Here is a 22,270-nt window from a genome sequence, read left to right as displayed (position 1 = left end):
TTAGAATTAGAGACTCCAAGGTAACTGTCATCCCCTGGTCAAGAAGATTGACACATGGACAGCCATCTCCATTGTCGGTCAATATATATTCTGTCCGCTCCACATGGGCATCGTACACTTGGGCGTCTGAGAACCAAGGCCCGGCTCGCAATGTACACCAAAGGGTAAATGAACATCATAGGTAGCACCAGTACTCCCGTCAGCCACAGACAACAGACAGTTTATCTTCAACTGGTAGCGGCACAAGCGCCGGTACACAACCTGTTTTTTCCACGATTCGCAAGAGACACTTATGTTCGACTGGCAGCACATCTTCCAGATGGGCCCTGACAGTCTGAATGAGGTCTCCAGGAGTTACTCGGAGATTTTACCGTAGGGTGTAGGAACCAACAAAGGGGCCAGGGCGAAAATATACATGACCTGGAATCCCAACCGAATATTTTTATGGCACGACGCGTTCCTTATGCCCTACTTATGAAGGTGGAGACCGCACTGTGATGTTTGGAAATTTTGGTTATTATACACTCGATCTGATTCACGGATTTGGCAGTGCTAATGTTACCAGCCGATCTTTATCGTGACTACGACTTGATAACAGGTCCTCTCGTCTGGTCCGATATCCCGTGCAATGTGTTTATGACCTGGCAGGAAGCTAGCTGGGCACCAGTCTTTACAAGCCTGGTCATCAGCCATGTCTGTCTCCACCTGGAGCTGGAAGTCGCAGCGAGGAAGTACTTTGCCATCACTTGCGTGCAGGATGTTGCACGAAAGCACTCAGCTGAACTCTGGTGTCTCATCCGCATGTGCTGTTTTCCAGCGAACATTGCGTGTCACAATCGAGCGACGGTCCAGAGTAGCGGTATACCTGGAAGATGTGCTAATTTTTGATGCCACCCAGAAGGAGTATTTGGACAACCTGGAAGAGGACCTCCAGCGGTTCTCTAAACCTGTCATCTGCCTGAAGGGAGGGAAGTGTGTTCCAGGCAAATGCAATTTCATTCCGGGGATATTATGTGGATAACGATGGTTTGCACCGGGTAGAGGTAAAGTTCCAAACCATACAGGGAGCCTCAACTGCTCAAAACACGGCAGAATTGAAGGCCTTTTTAGGACTCATTAACTACTATGAGAAAATTTCCCCCAACATGGTACCTCAGCAGACATTGCTCAAAGAGAAACAAAATTGCGAACGGACAGCATCAGCGGGCAAACATTGGCCAGTGTAAAAATGTACTGTCCACTCAGCTGTGGTCACACTACTCCCTTCTATGCGACGTCCCCTCACAGGCGACACCTCTCCGTATGGCATTGGAGCAGTGTTGTCAACCGGTGGGAGAATGGCAGTCGACGTTCGGTAGCATATGTAGGCCAGAACACTGCCCGATGCAGAGCGCTGGTATTACCAAATAAAGAAAGAAAGATCGTTCGTGATATACATGAGGAAACGTTTGACCAGTACGTCCACAGGCGCAGTTTTATTAACACGGTCTATAAGAGCCGACTGGGCCCCTTCAAGGAGAACTAGTGGAATCCCCTGATGGACTCCGCCCAGATACAACCATAGGTGTTGCTATCAGTGGCTTAGATATATACTAGGGAGCACAGATAGCAAACAGGAGCGCATTCAGCCGACTGCCCCTGCCTGTAGGGCCCGTTTCTCCACAAGTAATGGGCGAAGTGGTGTTGAATTTGGTCTACATTTCCACTTTGTTTGTGACTAACATTCAGATACGCACGTTGACGCAGAGAAAACACATGCCGGGGAAATCCACATCCTCCGGGAAGGCTGTTTGCAAGTAACCCATCTGAGGAATTCAAATCTTAGCTCATGAGGGGACGGGGGAGGGGTGGATGGGGTGGTGGGGGGTGGAGGGGGGGGGGGTGCGCACCTGGTCATCCAACTGCCGGTTCATGTCCTATCCTGCAGGCTCTACATAGTGGACACCCTGGAATTTTGGATGCAGATAATCGTCAGAATTTATGTGTAGTGATCTGGATTCGAGGGCGTTGTTCCGAGCATGTTAAATCCGTGCTAAGCATGCCAGAAGCATCAGACACTCCCTCCAACGGCCTCTGACCATCCACTGAAATGGCCAGGAGAGCACTGGGAGCGTTTGCACACAAAGTTTGCACACATTGCTGACCTTTCATGGGGCTCGAGGTTTCTGGTCCTCTTATAATTAGGTCCACGAAATGGATCGACATACACGGGATGTCTACGACTATCTCAAGGGCCATCTTGGAGAAACAACTCCAATCGTTGGCACCACGAGATACCAGAAGTGTTTGTGACAGGCACCTGGCACCATTCACCAGTGTAAATATCTAATTATTCACATGTGCCAATGGGCAAAGCCGAGACTGCTCCATACCATGCGTCCTCAAATTGTTTGGAGGATTAGGCTGTTCTCAGGTTCACACATCCACGTGGAAGCAGCATGTGGGCTCCACCGAAACAGCACTGTCGCAGTTATTGCTCCAGGACCGGATTCTGCTCTACGTCTGACCATTGCAACGCCGGAAGCGTGCCTGATGGGCCGACATTTCCCAACTCGTGCGAGGTTAACCTTCCTATATTGTGGAGGGAAAGTATAGACGAAGGAAGACCTCCAAGAAATAGCAACACCTGACGCTTGATAGATATCTCAATTCAGGAGACGCGATCCGCGCCCGAAATGTCGGGTCCCAGGGGTCGTGATGGGAAAAGCGTGTAGATTGTGTACAAAGTTAGAACCAGGTTACGTCTGTACAGAAGTGTGTGGACCACCTCCGGGGGGCGGGGGGGGGGTGGGGGACCCAGCTTGGAGGAAGCTACATCGGACAAATCAGTGCCTCCACCATCCATCGTGCCGTCCTACAGTCATGACGCACTGCCACCGAACCTACCCGCTTGCAAGCAGACGCCCACCCAGCTGGGGCTCATTACTTAATTTTAATCACCGTCTGGGACTGGGCGATGCACTTCAATTGTCAGGTCCTTACCTTTTGTGTTGTATGCCACCTTGGTGGTCCTTTCGTTTAACTTTAATGAAACTCCAGTTAAGTGATCTTCTCCGGTTTCTTGGATATTTATAACAGGTGACGCAAACAGAAGCACCATGCCCCAACGACCAGCATTTGATAGTAAGAAGGTGATCCCAAGTTCCAAACCAGGTGTGGGATACGTGGAGTTTCAAGAAATAAAGCTCAAGTGAGGCCATAACACCGGGTTCAAAAGTGGATCCCGTTAAGTAAACCTTGAAAAGGGAGCAGAGAAATAGTTTCCGAGTTGAAGAAAGAAGAACATTGGACATTCCTGACGCAAAAGAAGCCCTGAAGATCGGAGAAAGCAGCCAACTTTCCATGCTGCAGGCCGTAGGATAAACGCAGCCCTGTGAAGCTCCCGTATTCTTCGGGGCATAGTCGTAGGTCCAGCCCATACCCGTGCTTGGAAACTCCATGTTTGACTGTACTAGGAAACACAGGAAAATGGAATCTCGGAAGTTGGGAAGTAAAGCCAGTGAACTGGGCCATATCAGAAACGACCTGAGTGGCAGCGACTTTGGAAATAATTCCAATGTCGAAGCTCTAAATGTGAAGTTTGAAAAATTCGTGAGAAAGTACAGTTTCTGTGAGTTTGGCGAGCTCGAAATGTGCCAAACGTCTTGCAAGATTATAAGTAATAAATGGCACCTGCTGTGAATAGATTTGTGATTTCTTCTGTCGCTTAGTGGGTCAGGGAGTGAAGAAATGTAAGCCCTCTGAGCATTAACGAAAATAAGCCTATTTGGACAGTTCGAACTGAATCATCAGTGATATCATTCAGTGCATAAATTGTTTTGCAGGAATGCTAAGTTTCGGGAACTAATATTGTCGTGGAAATCATAATAACGACAAATTCCTCGAGGTTCGATTGAAGGAAATTTATTTATACAAATATATTTGCGGTGAGAGAGTGTAACAGCTGCAAAAGCCAGTGCACTGCACTCTGAGATTCGATTGAAGAATTCATATTTTTATAGTCTCAAATAACAGCTTGAAGTAAACAGGCATGTTTATATTAAATAGACCTAGGAAAGTACGTAAGATGAAATACGTAGTACGTATTTTCTTGCCCTTGGCTAAAAACAACTCGAGTACACATTTTGTTATCTTTCGGAGGACAATGTGTTTTCATCATAAGGCCGAGACCAGAATATTAAACAGTATTTTGTTTATGTTACCTGACCTACATAGTTTAGTCCAAAAGTAGTGTTGAACTTTAGTCAAGCATTTCCCAGCATGCTTCTAAGTTGGTTTCTGTTAATATGCCTTTCACAAATCCCTCCTTGTTGATCTTTTGATCAACACCTTTTAGCAACTGATCATGTCCTCCATAGAGAAGGGTGGTTTGTAATGTAAGGAGAACGGACGTATGTCAGTTCCCTGCGTGTTATGAGCCTGGTAGCAAGGAGGCAAGGCGGCCAGGGCTGTTCTCCCGTGTTAGAACAATAAAAATAGCTTGCTCAACATTAAAACAGTAAACATAGGACAATCAAGATTACAATGTCGATTATAATCCAGAACACAAGCCTCTGTCCTGACGGTCCTTACCACCCAAAGCCAAAGTCCCATCCCTCATTTATATGTAATCTTGTCACCTCTCTACCAATGTGATCCACCAGATTATCAATTTCTTCTGAGTCATCGGGGGTGTACGTGCAACAGACACTTGCAATCATGGCACTAATGCCTCCCTTTTCAGCTAACAATAATTCAAGAGCCATTCTATTCAGCAGGGCAACCATTCTTATTGCAACCATGTCAGGTTCTATCTGGTTGACAGCTTCTGCAGTGTCATTAACTACCTGCTCAAGGTGTCTCGTAGTTCGTATGCATTAGTGGCTATTTCTAATGATGGTGTCATTATTCCTAGCATTTGTGCCCATGTCATAATACTTTGTGTCGTCCTATGATGGGGATGGTCCTGCAATTGCTCAATGTGATGCACATAAGTGACTATGTATCCCAAACAGCAGGACCTGCCCAATTTTCTGGTATGGCCACAGATAAAATACGCGCCGTTAAATGCGGTCAGGTTTACTTTACTATCAGTCATCATTAGTCTAATTGATCCCCTCCCCAGGACACTCCACTCGTTTGATTTTCACCTCTGACTAATCAAAGATGAATAATCCTTTAGCTGTAAGGTGGAACATAGGGGTTTGCCAATTCAAGGTCTGATCAGACTGACTCGTGCCTACTGAGTGGGTCCCATATGTTTTATGATTCTTAAAGCAAATACTTCCTTTTGGGACTCCAGTATAATTGGGAAGCATCAACCAGGGCGGTTGACGTGTTACATTAAACCTAGGCCCCGCCATTCCTCAAACCTATGCATATCGTTTCCAGCTAATCTCTAATCTAACATATTCTGTGAATCTTCACCACGTCCTGTACTATTTTGTCTTAGTGCCCATTCTGTTATCTCTTTATTGGTGAATGGGATAGGTCGGACTGGGAAGGCCGTCCCCCACGCATCTGGGAATTTGTGTACAGACCCAACAACTGAATTTATTTATCCTCTCTGCTTATGAGTGAGACATGTATATTAAGTTGTTAGTATGCAGTTTATCTTCTACATGGTGTTGGATTAAGGTGATAATACAGAAGAATAGTTGCGCCGTCATTCTCTCCAGGTCATTGTTTCACTAGTATTCTCAAAGTTCCGTATGATGTAGTTTACACGAGTTGCGTGGAACCCATCTGGCTTTTATTTTACTTTAACGGCTGTTTGGGCTGTTAGCAGGACTTGGTAGGGTCCATTCCACCAAAGAGAAAAATAATCTGTTTAGTGCTTTCACATATACTTGATCTCCAGATTTAAAGGGTCTGAATTTCCTTCTTTTGGATGCATCTGAGCCTGCCGCACATTTTCATGTTTTCTTTTCAGCGGTTTCATACATGGCCTGGGCATCTTTTAGTGATGCCACATCTGCCCACATTAAGGCTAAAGCCGCTGGACTCATTGGGGTTTAGTTCCAGTTGTTATGGGACGTTCCATTAATATCTCATACAGGGTTAAACCCGTATTACGATTTCTCTGATTTTGCAAGGCATACATTACTATGGGTATGGCATCTGGCCACAGCAGCCCATTTTGTTGACAGACTTTTGGAACTGCTGTCTTAATTGTTCCATCCGCCCTTTCCACCATTCCTGACTATTGTGGCTTTATGGTATATGCAATTTCCAGTCAAATCCCATGGCTTCTGTCAGGGCTTTGGTGAATTTGCTAGTGAAATGAGTTCCCCTGTCACTGTTAATACCCATTGGTATCCCAAACCTAGGCATTATTTCATTTAACAGAATAGTTACCACTGTTCCAGCATCATCTCTTTTGGTTGGAAAAGCCTCGAAAACATGTCCTCTATCACAGATTATTCCTTTGACAATTCACACATGTGCGGGCTACTTTTTCAATTGTTACCGTAATACCTCGAACATACCATTGTTGACATATGGCATGATTCATTCTTCCTTTGCCCACATGAGCCTTCCCATGGGCAAGGCGCCATAGAAACAAAAACAGACTTCTGGGGCAGACTGCGTGTGTATCTGGGTGGATCCAGATTTGATGATTGTCTTGATAGCAACCCACTTTTAGCCAAGAGCGATGTTCCTGTAGCGAGGCTTGCTCCTGTGCCTGTTATAACATTGCTTCTGTTATGGTGGACGGAAGTTCAACTGCAGCGGCTTGTAGTTGTGGCTGCTGTTTGAGAGCCATTTCCTTTGCTACTTTATCAGCAAATCTATTGCCGCATGAAGTTGGCACCGGAAGCAGAAAAAGAGATAGAGGGAGTGATCAATGCACTATTGCAGCAAGGGGTGCTGAAGAGAACACAAAGCCCTTGTAACACCCATATAATCTACATTCAGAAAGCAGGAAATCGAATGAAATAAAAATCGTTTATTGTCACAAGCAGGCTTCAAATGAACTTATTGTGAAAAGCCCCCATTTATGCCGGGTGGGACTGCAGTCCCATCCTTCAAAGCTGGCCAAGATGCACCATAAGAGTATTTCAGAAGCAGCAAAACATCCACTGGGAGGGGGCCATAAATAGCACACATTTAAGTCAATTTCCAACGATTGATTTTATAGGCATTAGCTATTCTTCGAGACGTTTTTGTCAATTCATAAAAGGCCAACTGTCTGCTGAAATGCACAATGTTTCCTGCAGAACCTAAGCGACGGAGAACTTGGAATGATGCCATTTATATATTTTCACACAATCTAAACACTTATTCATATTCAATTACTTTTATTCGTAAAGGCACTTTCTTTCTTTTAAGCAGATCGTAATTTCCAATGTTTCAGTTCATTAGAGAAACCTCAAGAAAAATGACTTAATTATAATCTCTGACTCACAATAACAGACGATAAAAAATACAACCCACTTAGCACTTCATGCTTTGACTAAAATTAGTTGGTTATATAAAACACACAGATTCTCACAGTTCACAAATATCACAGGTAACCGTTAGCCTTATCTCACACACAAATATGAATTCCCTTTTTCTGCAGGAACCCATCTGTTACGCTTTACCTGAACCTTCAATTAACTTTTACTCCCCTGCTTTTGTTCCCGAGAGGGTGGCAGCTTCATTCGATTCCTTTGCGGGACATATAGGCTTTCCTCCCTCATTCCATTGCTTTACGATTGTTTCCTTTCATTTTCTTACTCATTTTGACTCCGTTTTCTGTCTTCTTCAAGGAGTTCACCTTCTTTCTCGCTCTGGATGTTTTTACCGAGGCTTCAGGTCGACCTGTGAGGGGACGTCAAATTTTTTGGTCATCGTTCCTTCTGCAAAATACTTTAGAACGTATGTCTACCAAGAACAACGACACGGAAATCATTTACAAATATTACAGGGAGCGCGCACCGGTGTTTATCCTTTCATGAATGTTGAAGTATTTTTTTTAAATTTGCAGCTGTCATTACTTTTTTAAATTAAGATAACTCTCCTAGCATGCGTCACTGGCCAGTAATTAAGGCTGCGGAGCAGCTGACCCCCCTTTCAGCTGGGGTCGTGCTGTGGCTCTCTCCCTTTCAACTGAGAGAGTCCTGTTTAGAGAATCGTTTTGGGGTTCACGTCTCGTTAAATTAGGGAAACTGCAACGAATGCGCCAATTTGTCATGAAAATGATAATAAAGACAAATACCCTCGAGGTTCGATTTAAGGAAATATATTAACACAAATATATGTGCCAGCTACAAAAGCCAGTGCACGGCACTTTGACATTCGATTGAATAATGCATATTTTTATAGTCCGAAATAACAGCTTGAAGTAAACAGGCATGTTTATATTAAATAGTCCTAGGAAAATACGTAAGATGAAATGCGTATTATTTCCCATTACCCAAGCAATATATGTGTAAGTACATAAACCAGTGAAGCGCTATCAGGAGCTTGTCACAAAGGTGTTTGAATTAGACTGGCACCGTTGCATACAGTTTTCCCCCAGTGAATTGCTAATTATGCAGGGAATGCCTTTCTGCCAACTCGCATCTCTGCCCGGCATACCATGAACAGAACTCAAGGACGTATGTCCTTGCCCTTGGCTAAAAACAACTCGAGTACACATTTTGTTATCTTTCGGAGGACAATTTGTTTTCATAATAAGGCCGAGACCGGAATATTAGCAGTATTTTGTTTATGTTACCTGACGTCCTTATTTTAGTCCAAAAGCAGAGTTGGACTGTAGTCAAGCATTTCCCAGCATACTTCTAAGTTGGTTTCTCTTAAGTTCCCTTCCACAAATATATTTGCCATGCATTTGGATAACCCATAGGTTTGAAAATAGAACATACAGTGCAGAAGGAGGCCATTCGGCCCATCGAGTCTGCACCGACCCACTTAAGCCGTCACGTCTACCCTATCCCGGCAAACCAACAACCCCTCCGAACCTTTTTGGTCACTAGGGGAAATTTATCATGGCCAATCCACCTAACCTGCACGTCTTTGGACTGTGGGAGGAAACCGGAGCATCCGGAGGAAACCCACGCAGAGCATTTAGAGTTCTGTTCATGGTATGCCGGGGAGAGATGCGAGTTGGCAGAAAGGCATTCCCTGCATAATTAGCAATTCACTGGGGGAAAACTGTATGCAACGGTGCCAGTCTAATTCAAACACCTTTGTGACAAGCTCCTGATAGCGCTTCACTGGTTTATGTACTTACACATATATTGCTTGGGTAATGGGTCAGTGGAAATTCGAATTATCTTCTTTCATTTGCATTCACTTCTTTCTGAAAGTAATGTCAGTTGTAATGTAGTGCTGTACTTATAAGGATTTTATTTTCTGTCCGAGTTCATCAGCAGAGTACTGTGGATTTGAGAATCAAATCTGTTTCTCTCTGAGATCTGGTTTGCCTCGTATTGAAAAATAGAATCGCAACAGTTTGTTTACCAATCAGTTCCATCGCAGCGAAGGACAACGTTGGTCTGCAGTTAATAGTTCCAATAAAATATAGAAAATAAATAAAAGGAGCGTCATGGTGACGCAGTATTTAGCACTGCTGCCTCACAGCGCCGAGGACCCACGTTCGATCCCTTCTCCGATTCACTGCCCGTCTGGAGTTTTCACATTCTCCCCGTGCCTGGCAAGGTAAATGGGGGCACTATATCTGCGTCTGTGTCTCTCTGTGTGTCTCTGAGCAGGAGAAATCCGGAGTGCAGTCTGGGAAGGTAAGTGGTATTTGGTGGTGGATTTGCATTGTTGAATAACGAAGATATTAATACAATATTGAGGGATGAAATTAGTAGCGACGATGTGGAATCTGTCTGATTCGAGTTAGGAAACATCAGTGATCACGCCCAGTGAGACAGAGATGAACATCCAGAGTGAGACACTTCGAACGCTAACTTTGAGAGCTGGGAATTTGACGCTAGGTGTGAATTCGAGGCTGGGTTTTATCCCATGATTTGTTACACTCAAACATCCAGTGAGTGGCCTTGCCCTGCAGCAGGTGTCTACAAGGAAGAGACCTGATTGGTGAGACGCAGGTAAGACAGGGAAGTCCTTCACATCAGAAGCGGAGCAGAGCGGGAGAAATCCGGAGTGCAGTCTGGGAAGGAAATTGGTACTTTGTCTCTGTGTATCTGTCACTCTATGTTTTCAAATTGCGGGGAGAGAAACACTGAGAAGTGACGTCACAGTAAATCTGTGAGCTGATTGGCTGGTAGGGAATCTAGGTTAAATTAGAAAAAAAACATTGAAAAATAAATTAAAACGAATTAGTTTACTAGGTAGCAGAGTAACTAAACCTGAGGGCAGAGATTAGCATTTAGCATTACATTTTACAGTAAAAATCTGGCGCCAAGGTTAACTGTAACCCAATGTAATAACAATTTAAGTTTTCATTTAAAACTAATTAACTCGTGCTTAAATGTAACTCAGCGGGATGCAGATGTGGGAGATCCGTGATCCTTCCAGCATTCAGGTCGATTACATCTGCAAGAACTGAAACCGGTGGCATCTCCTCACAGACTACGTGGTTCGGTTGCAGCAGCAGTTGCGTGCACTTGGAAGCATGCAGGTGGTGCAAAGCGTCATAGATAGAAATTATAGAGAAGTGGCCACATGTAAGGTTCAGACCGACAGGCAGATGGGTGACCGCTAGAAATGGCAGACTTGCAGAGCAGGAATACCCTGTGGCTGTCTCCGTCTCTAACAAGTTGTGAATACTATTGGCGGGATGTGGCCTATCAGGGGAATACAACAGCATCAGAACAGTGGCGTTACAACTGGGTCTATTAGTAAGCAGTGGTGGGCAAAGTGCAGAGGATTATAATAGGGGACTCTATGGTAAGCGGCTCAGATAGGCGATTCTGTGGGCGTGCAACGGACTCAGCATTGTATGTTGCCTCCCTTGGGCAAGGGTCAAGGATGCCTCTGAACGAAAACAGGACATCCTGAAGGGAGATGTTCAACAGCCAGAGGTCGTAGTACACATAGGTACTGACGACATAGGTAGGAAGAGTGATGAGGTCCTGCAGAAGGAGTTGAGAGAGTTAGGCAGCAAGCTAAAAAGCAGTACCTCTAGTCTTGTACTCCCCGGATTAATCACTGTGCCGCGTGTCAGTGAGGCTATACATAGGAGGATAGCGCAGCTAAATACGTCGCTAAACTGGTGTTTTAGAGGGGAGGTTTTTAGATTGCTGGACGACTGGGATCTCTTATGGGGTTGGGGTGACCTAAACAAGAAGAACGGGTGCATCTAAACTGGAGGGGCACCCGTATGTTGGCTGGGAAATTCGATAGAGTCACTCGAGAGGATTTGAACTAGTATGGCAGGAGGTTGCGAACCTGAGCGTTAGCTTAGAAGATGTAATAACTGGAGGGGAAATAGAGAACAAAAATAAGAGAACAACATAACCTTGATTGCTCCAAGGCAGTGGTTTTAAATGTATTTGCTTCAATGTTAGAAGTACAGCAGGTAAGGCAGATGAACTAAGAGTGCTTACTAGTACTTGGAATTATAATGTTATGGCTATCAACGGAAAGTGGTCGAAGGAAGGGCAGGATTGGCAGCTGAACTCTGGAGTATTTAGATGCTTCAGGAGAGATAGAGGGGGTGAAAAAGGGGTGGGGAGTAGCATTACTGGATAAGGAGAATATTATAGCGTTACTGCAGGAGGACACCTCGGAGGATTTGTACAATGAGGCAATCTGGGTAGACCTCAGGATCAGGAAGGGGCAATCACAACGTTGGGCGATTATTACAGGCCCCCCAATTGCCAGTGAGAGATTGGCGACTAGAGAGGCGGAAACATATTGGCTATGTGCGAAAGTAACAGGGTTGTTGTGATAGCGGATCTTAACTTCTCATCTATTGACTGGGACTCACGTATTGCTAGGGATTTGGATGCGGCAGAGTTTGTAAGGTATATCCACGGAGGCTTCTTGTTGCAATATGTAGATAGTCCAACTAGGCAAGAGGCAGTATTTGACCTGGTATTGGCGAATGAGCTTGGACAGTTGGTTGAGGATTCAATAGGGGAACATTTTGGGTGTAATGACGCCAGTATGCATGAGGGTACGTTTGGATATGGATGAGGGTAACCCTCGCGTTAAAGTACTAAACTGGGAAAGGCTACGAGAACATTAGACAGGAATTGAAGAATTTGGATTGGCTGCGGCTGTTGGAGTGCGAATCAATATCGGACATCTGGGAATCTTTCAATCGACAGTTGATTAAGATTCTGAGAAGTGACGTTCCTGAGAGAACTAAGGATAAGTAAGAGAAGTATAGGAAGCCTTGGATAACGAGGGACATTGTGAACATCGTCAAAAAGAAAAAGGAGGCTTCTGTATTGTCTAGAAGGGAGGGGTATTCGAAACCCTTGAGGAGTATTAAGAAAGTAGAAAGGTACGTAAGTGCAAAATTAGGAGAGCTAGGAGGGGTAATTAAAAGTCCTTGGCAAGGAGGATTGAGGTGAATCCTAAAGCTTTAAATCATATGTAAAAAGCAAGCGGGTGTCCAGGGAAAGGAATGGACGACTTAAGGACATTGAGTAGGAATCTACATGTTGAGCAGGAGGAAATGGACGAGATACTAAATGAGTACCTTGTGTCAGTGTTTACCAAAGAAAAGGACTTTGTGGAAGGTTATTCTTGGGTAGTGTGTGGGCAGTCTCGTCATGTTGATATCGAAAAGGAGGTGGTATAAAATATAATAAGGTGGATAGGTCTTTTGGGCCGGATTTTATTCACCCCCAAATCCTGATGGAAGCAAGCAATGAAATTGCTGGGGCCTTAACTGACATGTTTGTACCCTCATTGGCTACAGGTGAGATCCCAGAGGCTGGACAGTAGCTAATGTGGTACCGCTGTTTAAGAAAGGTAGCAGGGATAATCCTGGAAATTACAGGCCGGTGTGTCTCAAGTTGATATTAGGTAAATTATTGGAGAGAATTCTCACGGAAAGAATTTATACCCATTTGGAAACCAATGGCCTCATTAGCGATAGACAGCAATGGTTATATAATAATAATCGCTTATTGTCACAAGTAGGCTTCAATGAAGTTACTGTGAAAAGCCCCTAGTCGCCACATTCCGGTGCTTGTTCGGAGAGGTGTAGAGGGGCTATTGTTGTCCTCTAACCTGATCGAATGTTTTGTGGGGGTGACAAAAGTGATTGATGAGGAGTGGGCGGTTGATCTTGTTTACATGGACTTCAGTAAAGCCTTTGACAAGGTGCCTCATGGCAGACTGGTACAAACGCTGAAGTCACACGGGATCAGAGGTGAGGTGGTAAAATGTATGCAGAACTGACTTGGTCACACAAGGCAAAAGGTAGTAGTCGAAGGCAGCTTTTCTGAATGGAATATTGTGACTAGTGGTGTTCCACAGGGGGTCTGAGCTGGGGCCTCTGATGTTTGTAGTATATACAAAACGATTTGGAGGAAAATGTAGCTGGTATGATTAGTAGGTTCGCGGATGACAGCAAGGTTGGTGGAGTGGCAGATAGTGTTGAGTATTGACAGAGGATACAGCAGGACATAGATAGCATGGCGACTAGGACAGAGAAATGGCAAATGGGGTTTAATCCAGGCAAACGAGAGGTAATGCTGTTTGGTAGGTCTAACATACAGGGAAAATATGCAGTGAATGACAAAATGCGCAGGAAAATAGAATGACAGAGAGACCTGAGCGTGTAGGTCCACAGATCTTTGAAAACGGCAACACAAGTGGACAAGGTAGTCAAGAAAGAATACGAATGCTCGCCTTGATTGGAAAAGGCATGGAGTATGAAACCCGGTAAGTCATGCTGCAGTTGAATATAACCTTAGTAAGTAATTGCGCAAAATTGTGGTCGCCACTCTACCGGAAGGATGCGGAGGCTTTGGAATGGGTGCGGAGGAGGTTTATCAACAGGTTGCCTGATCTGCAGGGTGTTAGCTATGCGGAGAAGCATAATAGACTCGGACTGTTTCCATTAGAACGACGGAGGTTGAGGTAATCCGATAGAGGTCTACAAGACTATGATAGGCATGGATACAGTGTATGAGCAGGCATTATTTCCCAGGGTGCAGGGATCAGTTACCAGGTGGCAGAGGTTTAAGGTCCTTGGGCAAAGTGTAGAGGAGTCGTGCGAGGCAGGTTTTTTACACTAAGGGTGGTGAGTGCCTGGAACACATTGCCAGGGGAGGTTGTGGGATCAGATATATTAATGGCGTTCAAAAGTATCGTGCCAAATACCTGGATAGGAGGGGTACAGAGGGATACGGCAAATGGAAGTGCTGACTGATTTGACCAATATTGGTATCATGAACCGTGAGAGGCTTGGAGGGCCGAAGGGCCTGTTCCTGTGCTGTCTTGTTCTTTGTTGTTTGTTTTTTGTTTTTTTGTTTTCTGTCTGCGTGTGTCTCACCCCACAACCCAAAGATGTGCAGGGTAGGTGGATAGGCCCTTTGTTGAAAAAAAGTAATTGGGTGCTTCAATATTTAAAAAAATAATACGATCGAAAGGGCAGAGTAAAATGATGTTGTCAGATTTAGATTACGATCTTTACATTTTTACTGTTCGAATGTGACCTATCATTAAATGTTTCTTATTGTGCTCATGTTGATTGGAGAATTACTAAATATTATTGCTTTGCATCTTCATCTAACTGATTTTTCTGATACCCTAGCTGGTGACCACTGTGAGACCGGTTGGCTGGAACCAAAGAGTTAACTTTAGATTTGAACAGCCATCTTGTGAAAGAACGGGAACAGTGATTGTATTTGTTTTCGTCCTCAAGCGCAATCGCGGTAGACACCTGAGTAACTCTGATAATTAGACTTAAGAACGGATTTAAAAGCCATTTTGGGAGCGTTATACATGCTGCCATTTTGCGATTCTTATTCATAACACAACTGCCCATGTTTAAATGAAGGTATCAAAATGATGTGAAATCGTTTTCAAGATCCTTGATCGCCGTACAAATGGCGTCAGGCCCATTCCTCGCTTCCTCGGCGGAATGCAGGATGTAGCAACTGCACGGGGATACTTTATCCGTGAAATAGACAGATGGATGAAAATTTTATATCAATCCTGGATTATACTGGCCTGAAAATTTTCTTCGTCAATTATGGATTTCAGCGTCGGAAATTCGGTCGGAAGTTCGGACTCGCGCCTTATCTACGCTGAGCCGCACTCCTTCAAATTGTCAACACTAAATGCACATATTGTCAGTGCTGATCAGTGTTGCGTTCGGCAGCTCTCAATACGTCAGTTGTCCTATAATTTCTCTCGTTTAAATTTGATAAATTCGGCTTTGTTCAGTTACTGTGGTTGTACTAATTAATCCAAGTAGCCAAACTATAACAGTTACTCAGTCCAAATATTGTATTGTGCTCGGTAAAACATTTACCCCAATTTAAAGTAAAAAGTAAACGTCGCCCACAACACTCACTTATGTAATGCCTGCCAACATCATTTATGTGATCTTGATGTCTCCAGCTCCCTCTCTCTTACGACGCACCTCACTATTTAAAAATACTCTTCTCACCAAATCCCGAAGCGTAGTACTCTCTCAAACTGGTCTCCATCCGTTGACACACATCTGCTATATACTGCAGGGCACATCAGCTCACCCCGCTAACCGTGCCTGACGACTCAACTTCTTCGATTTGCTGTTGGCTGGTGCAGGCAGCTTAGTTATGTCTAAGACCGCAGTGAATGCGAACGCTAATATAACCAGCAAACAATAACACAACGAGATTTCTTGAAGGAGATCAACCCTCAAAATAATTACAATTCCCACTCTCACCAAAGAGCGGGTAATGTATTCTGCCGAAGATAGCAATAGCCCATTATAACTGCAGTATAGGATACATGGTCGTAACTTTCTCAAAGTCTCGGTGCAGAGTCAAGCAAATCAATATAATTCTCTAAAGATAATTTGAGGTAAAAATTGTTTCAAAGATACACCAATGTTCAGCACGCATGTACATTGAGAGTACTGTTTTATTTTACTGTGGAACAAACTTGACTCAAACCTCAATATATGTTTTATATTTTACCACAACAGAAGACGAACTGAGAGATAAAGACAGAGGTACTTACAGAAGGCGATACAGCTAAATTGTTCACTTTTTATGCCTACCATTGATTTTGTGTGGAGTAAACGATATTTGCTTTTTTAAAGAATAATCTAATATATGTGTTCACATATATCGCCGTAAATGAAGAAACCAGAAATATTCACAACCTGCATTTGCACGCGATACTTAGGACAAGATCAATATTATTTTAGTTCATTCTGTCCGAACTGAACATCCGCCAATGTATTTCGATCCCAAATATAATTTTAAAATGAGTCGTGCCAGGGGGCAGGATCCTATAGGCATTTCTCAGCGTTTTAATTCCATTCACTTTGTTAGTATATAGATTATTACTTGGGAGGAATTTACCTGGTGACACCATGAATTCCAACGTTTAAGTCTATGCTTGCTTTACGTTGTGCCGGACATTCCTTGCTGACCATAGAAATGTCTCACTTGAGTGGACTGCGAGAGTGATCAGAGCCTTGCCGGAACATTGAAGGCGGCTTTGCTGTGGGCAGATTGGAATATGCGTACCAAAGGTCCAGATCCGACACCGATTTAGACTGCCCTCAAAGTCGTGGCCCTTCTGGGCGAGCTGGGACGGCGGTGGGTATGGGGGGGGGGGCGGTGACGGCAAAAGCTTTTTGGTTGCTGGCAGGCATTTCTTCCAGATCGCGCGCCCAAGCACAGATTGTTCTCCCAAGCTGATGGAAGTTTCCCGGTCACACTTGCCCCGCAAGCAGTACCCTAGGCTTGATATCTGCTTGAAGGCAGTGTGCTTATGAGATTCGTCTGAAGAGCCAGCATGATTGTGTCTCAAGGCAGGGAAGATGACGACGTGCACCCTTGCTCTCGGGATTTCAATATTTCTGAAAGAACCCAACTAATATTCCCCCGATATGTGCTTATCCGTGGTATAACTTTGGACGGCGAATTCTTCCATCTGGTCACAAATTTAATTTTGTTTCAGAACTGCAAAGATTGAAAGACCAACTGAGGGGTGAGTTTGCTGCTCCATATTTGCAATTTATGAATGCTCACAAGGCAAATTAATTTGTTTATATACACCTCATCAATGAAACCTTTTATAGCGTACCATACATTGAAATGGTGGATGCCAAGAGAGAAACGAGTGATATAACTCTGTTGATATGTTGTTCGTTCAAGTAATACCGTGAGATAGAAAAGTACACATTTGAAATCAGTAAGTCTGCGATAGTTTCTGCTTCATATTCAAATATACTTCCATTCGCCCTTTCTTTTAAGGTACCGACTCCACCTATCCCTGCAGCAAGCCATCCCTTCAGAAGGAGGAAATGGTTCTCCGCAGAATTATTCGTTCGCTATATTCACTGATTTTAACATACATGATTATTGATCCAAGTCAATGTAATTTACTACATAGAACATAGAAAATACAGCACAGAACAGGCCCTTCGGCCCACGATGTTGTGCCGAACCTTTGTCCTAGATTAATCATAGATTATCATTGAATTTACAGTCCAGAAGGAAGGAGGCCATTCGGCCCCCTGAGTCTGCACCGGCCCCCGGAAAGAGCACCCTACCCAAACTCAAAACCTCCACCCAACTCCAAGGGCAATTTTGGACATTAAGGGCAATTTATCATTGGCCAATTCACCTAACCTGCACATCATGGACTGTGGGAGGAAACCGGAGCACCCGGAGGAAACCCACGCAGACACGGGGAGGATGTGCAGACTCCACACAGGCAGTGACCCAAGCCGGAATCGAACCTGGGACCCTGGAACTGTGAAGCATTGTGCTATCCACAATGCTACCGTGCTGCCCTTAAGAACAAATAAATCTACACTATATCATTTAACCGTAATCCATGTACCTATCCAATAGCTGCTTGAAGGTCCCTAATGTTTCCGAGTCAACTACTTCCACAGGCAGTACATTCCATGCCCCCACTACTCTCTGGGTAAAGAACCTATCTCTGATATCCCTCCTATATCTTCCATCTTTCACCTTAAATTTATGTCCCCTTGTAATGGTTTGTTCCACCCGGGGAAAATGTCTCTGACTGTCTACTCTATCTATTCCCCTGATCATCTTATAAACCTCTATCAAGTCGCCCCTCATCCTTCTCCGTTCTAATGAGAAAAGGCCTAGCACCCTCAACCTTTCCTCGTAAGACCTACTCTCCATTCCAGGCAACATCCTGGTAAATCTTCTTTGCACCTTTTCCAAAGCTTCCACATCCTTCCTAAAATGAGGCGACCAGAACTGTACACAGTACTCCAAATGTGGCCTTACCAAAGTTTTGTACAGCTGCATCATCACCTCACGGCTCTTAAATTCAATCCCTCTGTTAATGAACGCCAGCACACCATAGGCCTTCTTCACAGCTCTATCCACTTGAGTGGCAACTTTCAAAGATGTACGAACATAGACCCCAAGATCTCTCTGCTCCTCCACATTGCCAAGAACTCTACCGTTAACCCTGTATTCCACATTCATATTTGTCCTTCCAAAATGGACAACCTCACACTTTTCAGGGTTAAACTCCATCTGCCACTTCTCTGCCCAGCTCTGCATCCTATCTATGTCCCTTTGCAGCCGACAATAGCCCTCCTCACGATCCACAACTCCACCAATCTTCGTATCGTCTGTAAATTTACTGACCCACCCTTCAACTCCCTCATCCAAGTCATTAATGAAAATCACAAACAGCAGAGGACCCAGAACTGATCCCTGCGGTACGCCACTGGTAACTGGGATCCAGACTGAATATTTACCATCCACCACCACTCTCTGACTTCTATCCGTTAGCCAATTCGTTATCCAACTGGCCAAATTTCCCACTATCCCATGCCTCCTTACTTTCTGCATAAGCCTACCATGGGGAACCTTATCAAATGCCTTACTAAAATCCATGTACACTACATCCACTGCTTTACCTTCATCCACATGCTTGGTCACCTCCTCAAAGAATTCAATAAGACTTGTAAGGCAAGACCTACCCCTCACAAATCCGTGCTGACTATCCCTAATTCAAGCAGTGTATTTCCAGATGCTCAGAAATCCTATCCTTCAGTACCCTTTCCATTACTTTGCCTACCACCGAAGTCAGACTAACTGGCCTGTAATTCCCAGGGTTATCCCTAGTCCCTTTTTGAACAGGGGCACGACATTCGCCACTCTCCAATCCCCTGGTACCACCCCTGTTGACAGTGAGGACGAAAAGATCATTGCCAACGGCTCTGCAATTTCATCTCTTGCTTCCCATAGAATCCTTGAATATAGCCCGTCAGGCCCGGGGGACTTGTCTATCCTCAAGTTTTTCAAAATGCCCAACACATCTTCCTTCCTAACAAGTATTTCCTCGAGCTTACCAATCTGTTTCACACTGTCCTCTCCAACAATATCACCCCTCTCATTTGTAAATACAGAAGAAAAGAACTCGTTCAAGACCTCTCCTATCTCTTCAGACTCAATACACAATCTCCCGCTACTGTCCTTGATCGGACCTACCCTCGCTCTAGTCATTCTCATATTTCTCACATATGTGTAAAAGGCCTTGGGGTTTTCCTTGATTCTACCCGCCAAAGATTGTTCATGCCCTCTCTTAGCTCTCCTAATCCCTTTCTTCAGTTCCCTCCTGGCTATCTTGTAGCCCTCCAATGCCCTGTCTGAACCTTGTTTCCTCAGCCTTACATAAGTCCCCTTTTTCCTCTTAACAAGGCATTCAACCTCTCCTGTCAACCATGGTTCCCTCACTCGACCATCTCTTCCCTGCCTGACAGGGACATACATATCAAGGACACGTAGCGCCTGTTCCTTGAACAAGTTCCACATTTCACTTGTATCACACGCTGTCTCTGCCGCAAAGCTTTCCATATCAGACTTTCGGGCTTAGTGCAGCTTTCGACCAAGTGCGTTACGGACGGCACGGCCTCTTACCTGCAGTACCGTCGTACTACTAACGTTATCATGCACAACGTGCTTATTATCCTTCATATCAAGCTCTTATCGTTTAAAGTGTTACCCCTTCTCTTCAACGACGGCCATTGTGCATCTGTTCTTTCTCTCGATGTGCTCGTTGTGCTGAATTTATTAAGTTACTCAGGTTTCATTTGAATTTCTACTTTATGGATGCTCGAAATTTCTCCTCACCCTCTTCCACTTTGGCTATCGCAATCAAACTTTATTGCCGAATACATTATATTGCGACTCCCAATTTCGCAACAATTCATACTTTGCATCAGTCGTCGGATGTAAGTCAGATCGAAGAATGTTTGCATTACACAACTCATGCAGTATTGTCTAGGTTGACAGTTTGGTGCATTGGGTGAGATACTCCGGTTAAACAGCCAGGTGTTTCTCGGCGGCTCGACATTTGCTGGCAGCGGGGTTCTGTCTTTCCGACGAGTCCCAATGAGATTTCCTCCCAGGACCCCGCGGGCGGGATTGTGCTGCTGGCGGGAAAAGTGAATCGCATCGGCCGAAGAAATCCGCCCATTAACTATGAAACAGCAGTATCGGTTGCACTTGAAAATGTCCCTCGACTGTTGAATATGTTTTACACGATGCCATCTTCTTTGATCACACATCGTACTCTGAAACGTACCGTTCTCCCGTCCTCAGGCATCAACTGAAGTAACCAACATGATGATGTCACGCACGTATTTGTTTGTAAGCTGGTGGATACTTTTACCGCTGATAGTACATTTTACAACCCAGGGTTGGACCCAGAGCCCAGGGACCGACCATCCGCTCATTGTGATTGGACCCAGTCCTTCTCTAATTTATCGTGCACCTCCCAGCCCTGTCTGATCAACCCTATGTTGGGATCTAACTGGTTGCAGACCGTTCGCCCTAATATTCCGAAAACTGCAGAAAAACGAAGTTCCCTTGCTGACCCTGAGGAATCTTTGTACACGATTTCATTTGTAAATGTTCTGGGCCCTTTGCGCCGAGCTGCCTGCTTGTGGTCAATGTTTATACAAAGTATTTTAAGCTACTGTCTCAGAACGAAATAACTCAAAACCATTGCCGGCTGGAGTATTGTGTTTCCTTTCGTTACACTGTAATTTCATAAGACTAAAATAAAAAAAAAACAGCTTAGATCAAAAACGTATACGTTATAGTATTTTGGTTGATATACTAACGGTTGTTTTGTTGTTCTTGCTAATATTGCAGTCGCGATATACTTGATTTTTGAATATCTTTGCATCGTAGGGAAATTGCGGTCGAACGGGAAATAAGCAACACATATTTTAGTCTTTTGAAGCAATCTCACATGTTTTAAATTCCCAAAAGCGCCTTTTCCGTTTAAAATCTAGAAGCTCTATGGCTTACGCTAAAAGTAACGATTCCATTGAAACTATATTGGCATGCACTAAGTTACTTTGGTATTGAATTCTTCCTCGCAGTTTGTGTAACATTTTGTGCTAGGAGCATTCGTCAGCTAAATTATTGCTTTACACTTATTATGTTGGAATGCAAGCAAGAAGTCAACGAATATTTTCGATATGCTTCTGTGTTGCATCCGTCAGATCTTCTGCAAAATAAACATCACATCACAGGAAATACGAAGAGGCGTATGCCTTGCGGCTGCTCAATCGTGTTCCCTCATTTCATTAACTCAACCCTGAAACCAGAATACTAGTAACGCTGTTCCACCCGTCCATATATGTGTTAACTACCTTCGTGGTGAAAAGCCCATTGCACAGTTCAGAAGTGCTATGAAAATGTGTTTAAGCGAAACCAGGTGGGAAAGAACAATTCGTGGTGTATTTATATTTCACAGCTAAGTATAAGAAAGGATTATGAAATTGAGTGGTTTATGTTGGGCTCGGAGAAATTGGCAGGCAATGAAACCAAAAGCAAGCATTCAGTACATTGCTATTGACGTCTAAAACAGAGGTTGAAAAAAATCGCTTCCAATTGTAGCAACGTGCAAATATGATGTAGCGGTCACTGAGGTCGGTCGCAAAAGTAGAATATCTGACACCTAATCATTTCTAGATAATAGCTGTTCAGGAATGTACTTGAATTTTACAAAAACCCAGGAGATTCGGAAGCATTGTTGAAGAGGTATACTACATTTTCAGAATCAGAAATTCTATTTGGTTAGATATTAGAACTATCAGGCACGAGTACAGTGTCAGACGAATTGCGTTGGTCAGCAACCACTGGGCATATGGGGGAGCGAATACACTTGTAAATAAACACTGATCAGAACAAAA

This window comes from Scyliorhinus torazame, chromosome 14 (genome assembly GCF_047496885.1).
Source record: "Scyliorhinus torazame isolate Kashiwa2021f chromosome 14, sScyTor2.1, whole genome shotgun sequence".
NCBI classification, from domain to species: Eukaryota; Metazoa; Chordata; class Chondrichthyes; order Carcharhiniformes; family Scyliorhinidae; genus Scyliorhinus; species Scyliorhinus torazame.
Note: the sequence above shows the minus strand (reverse complement) of the source record.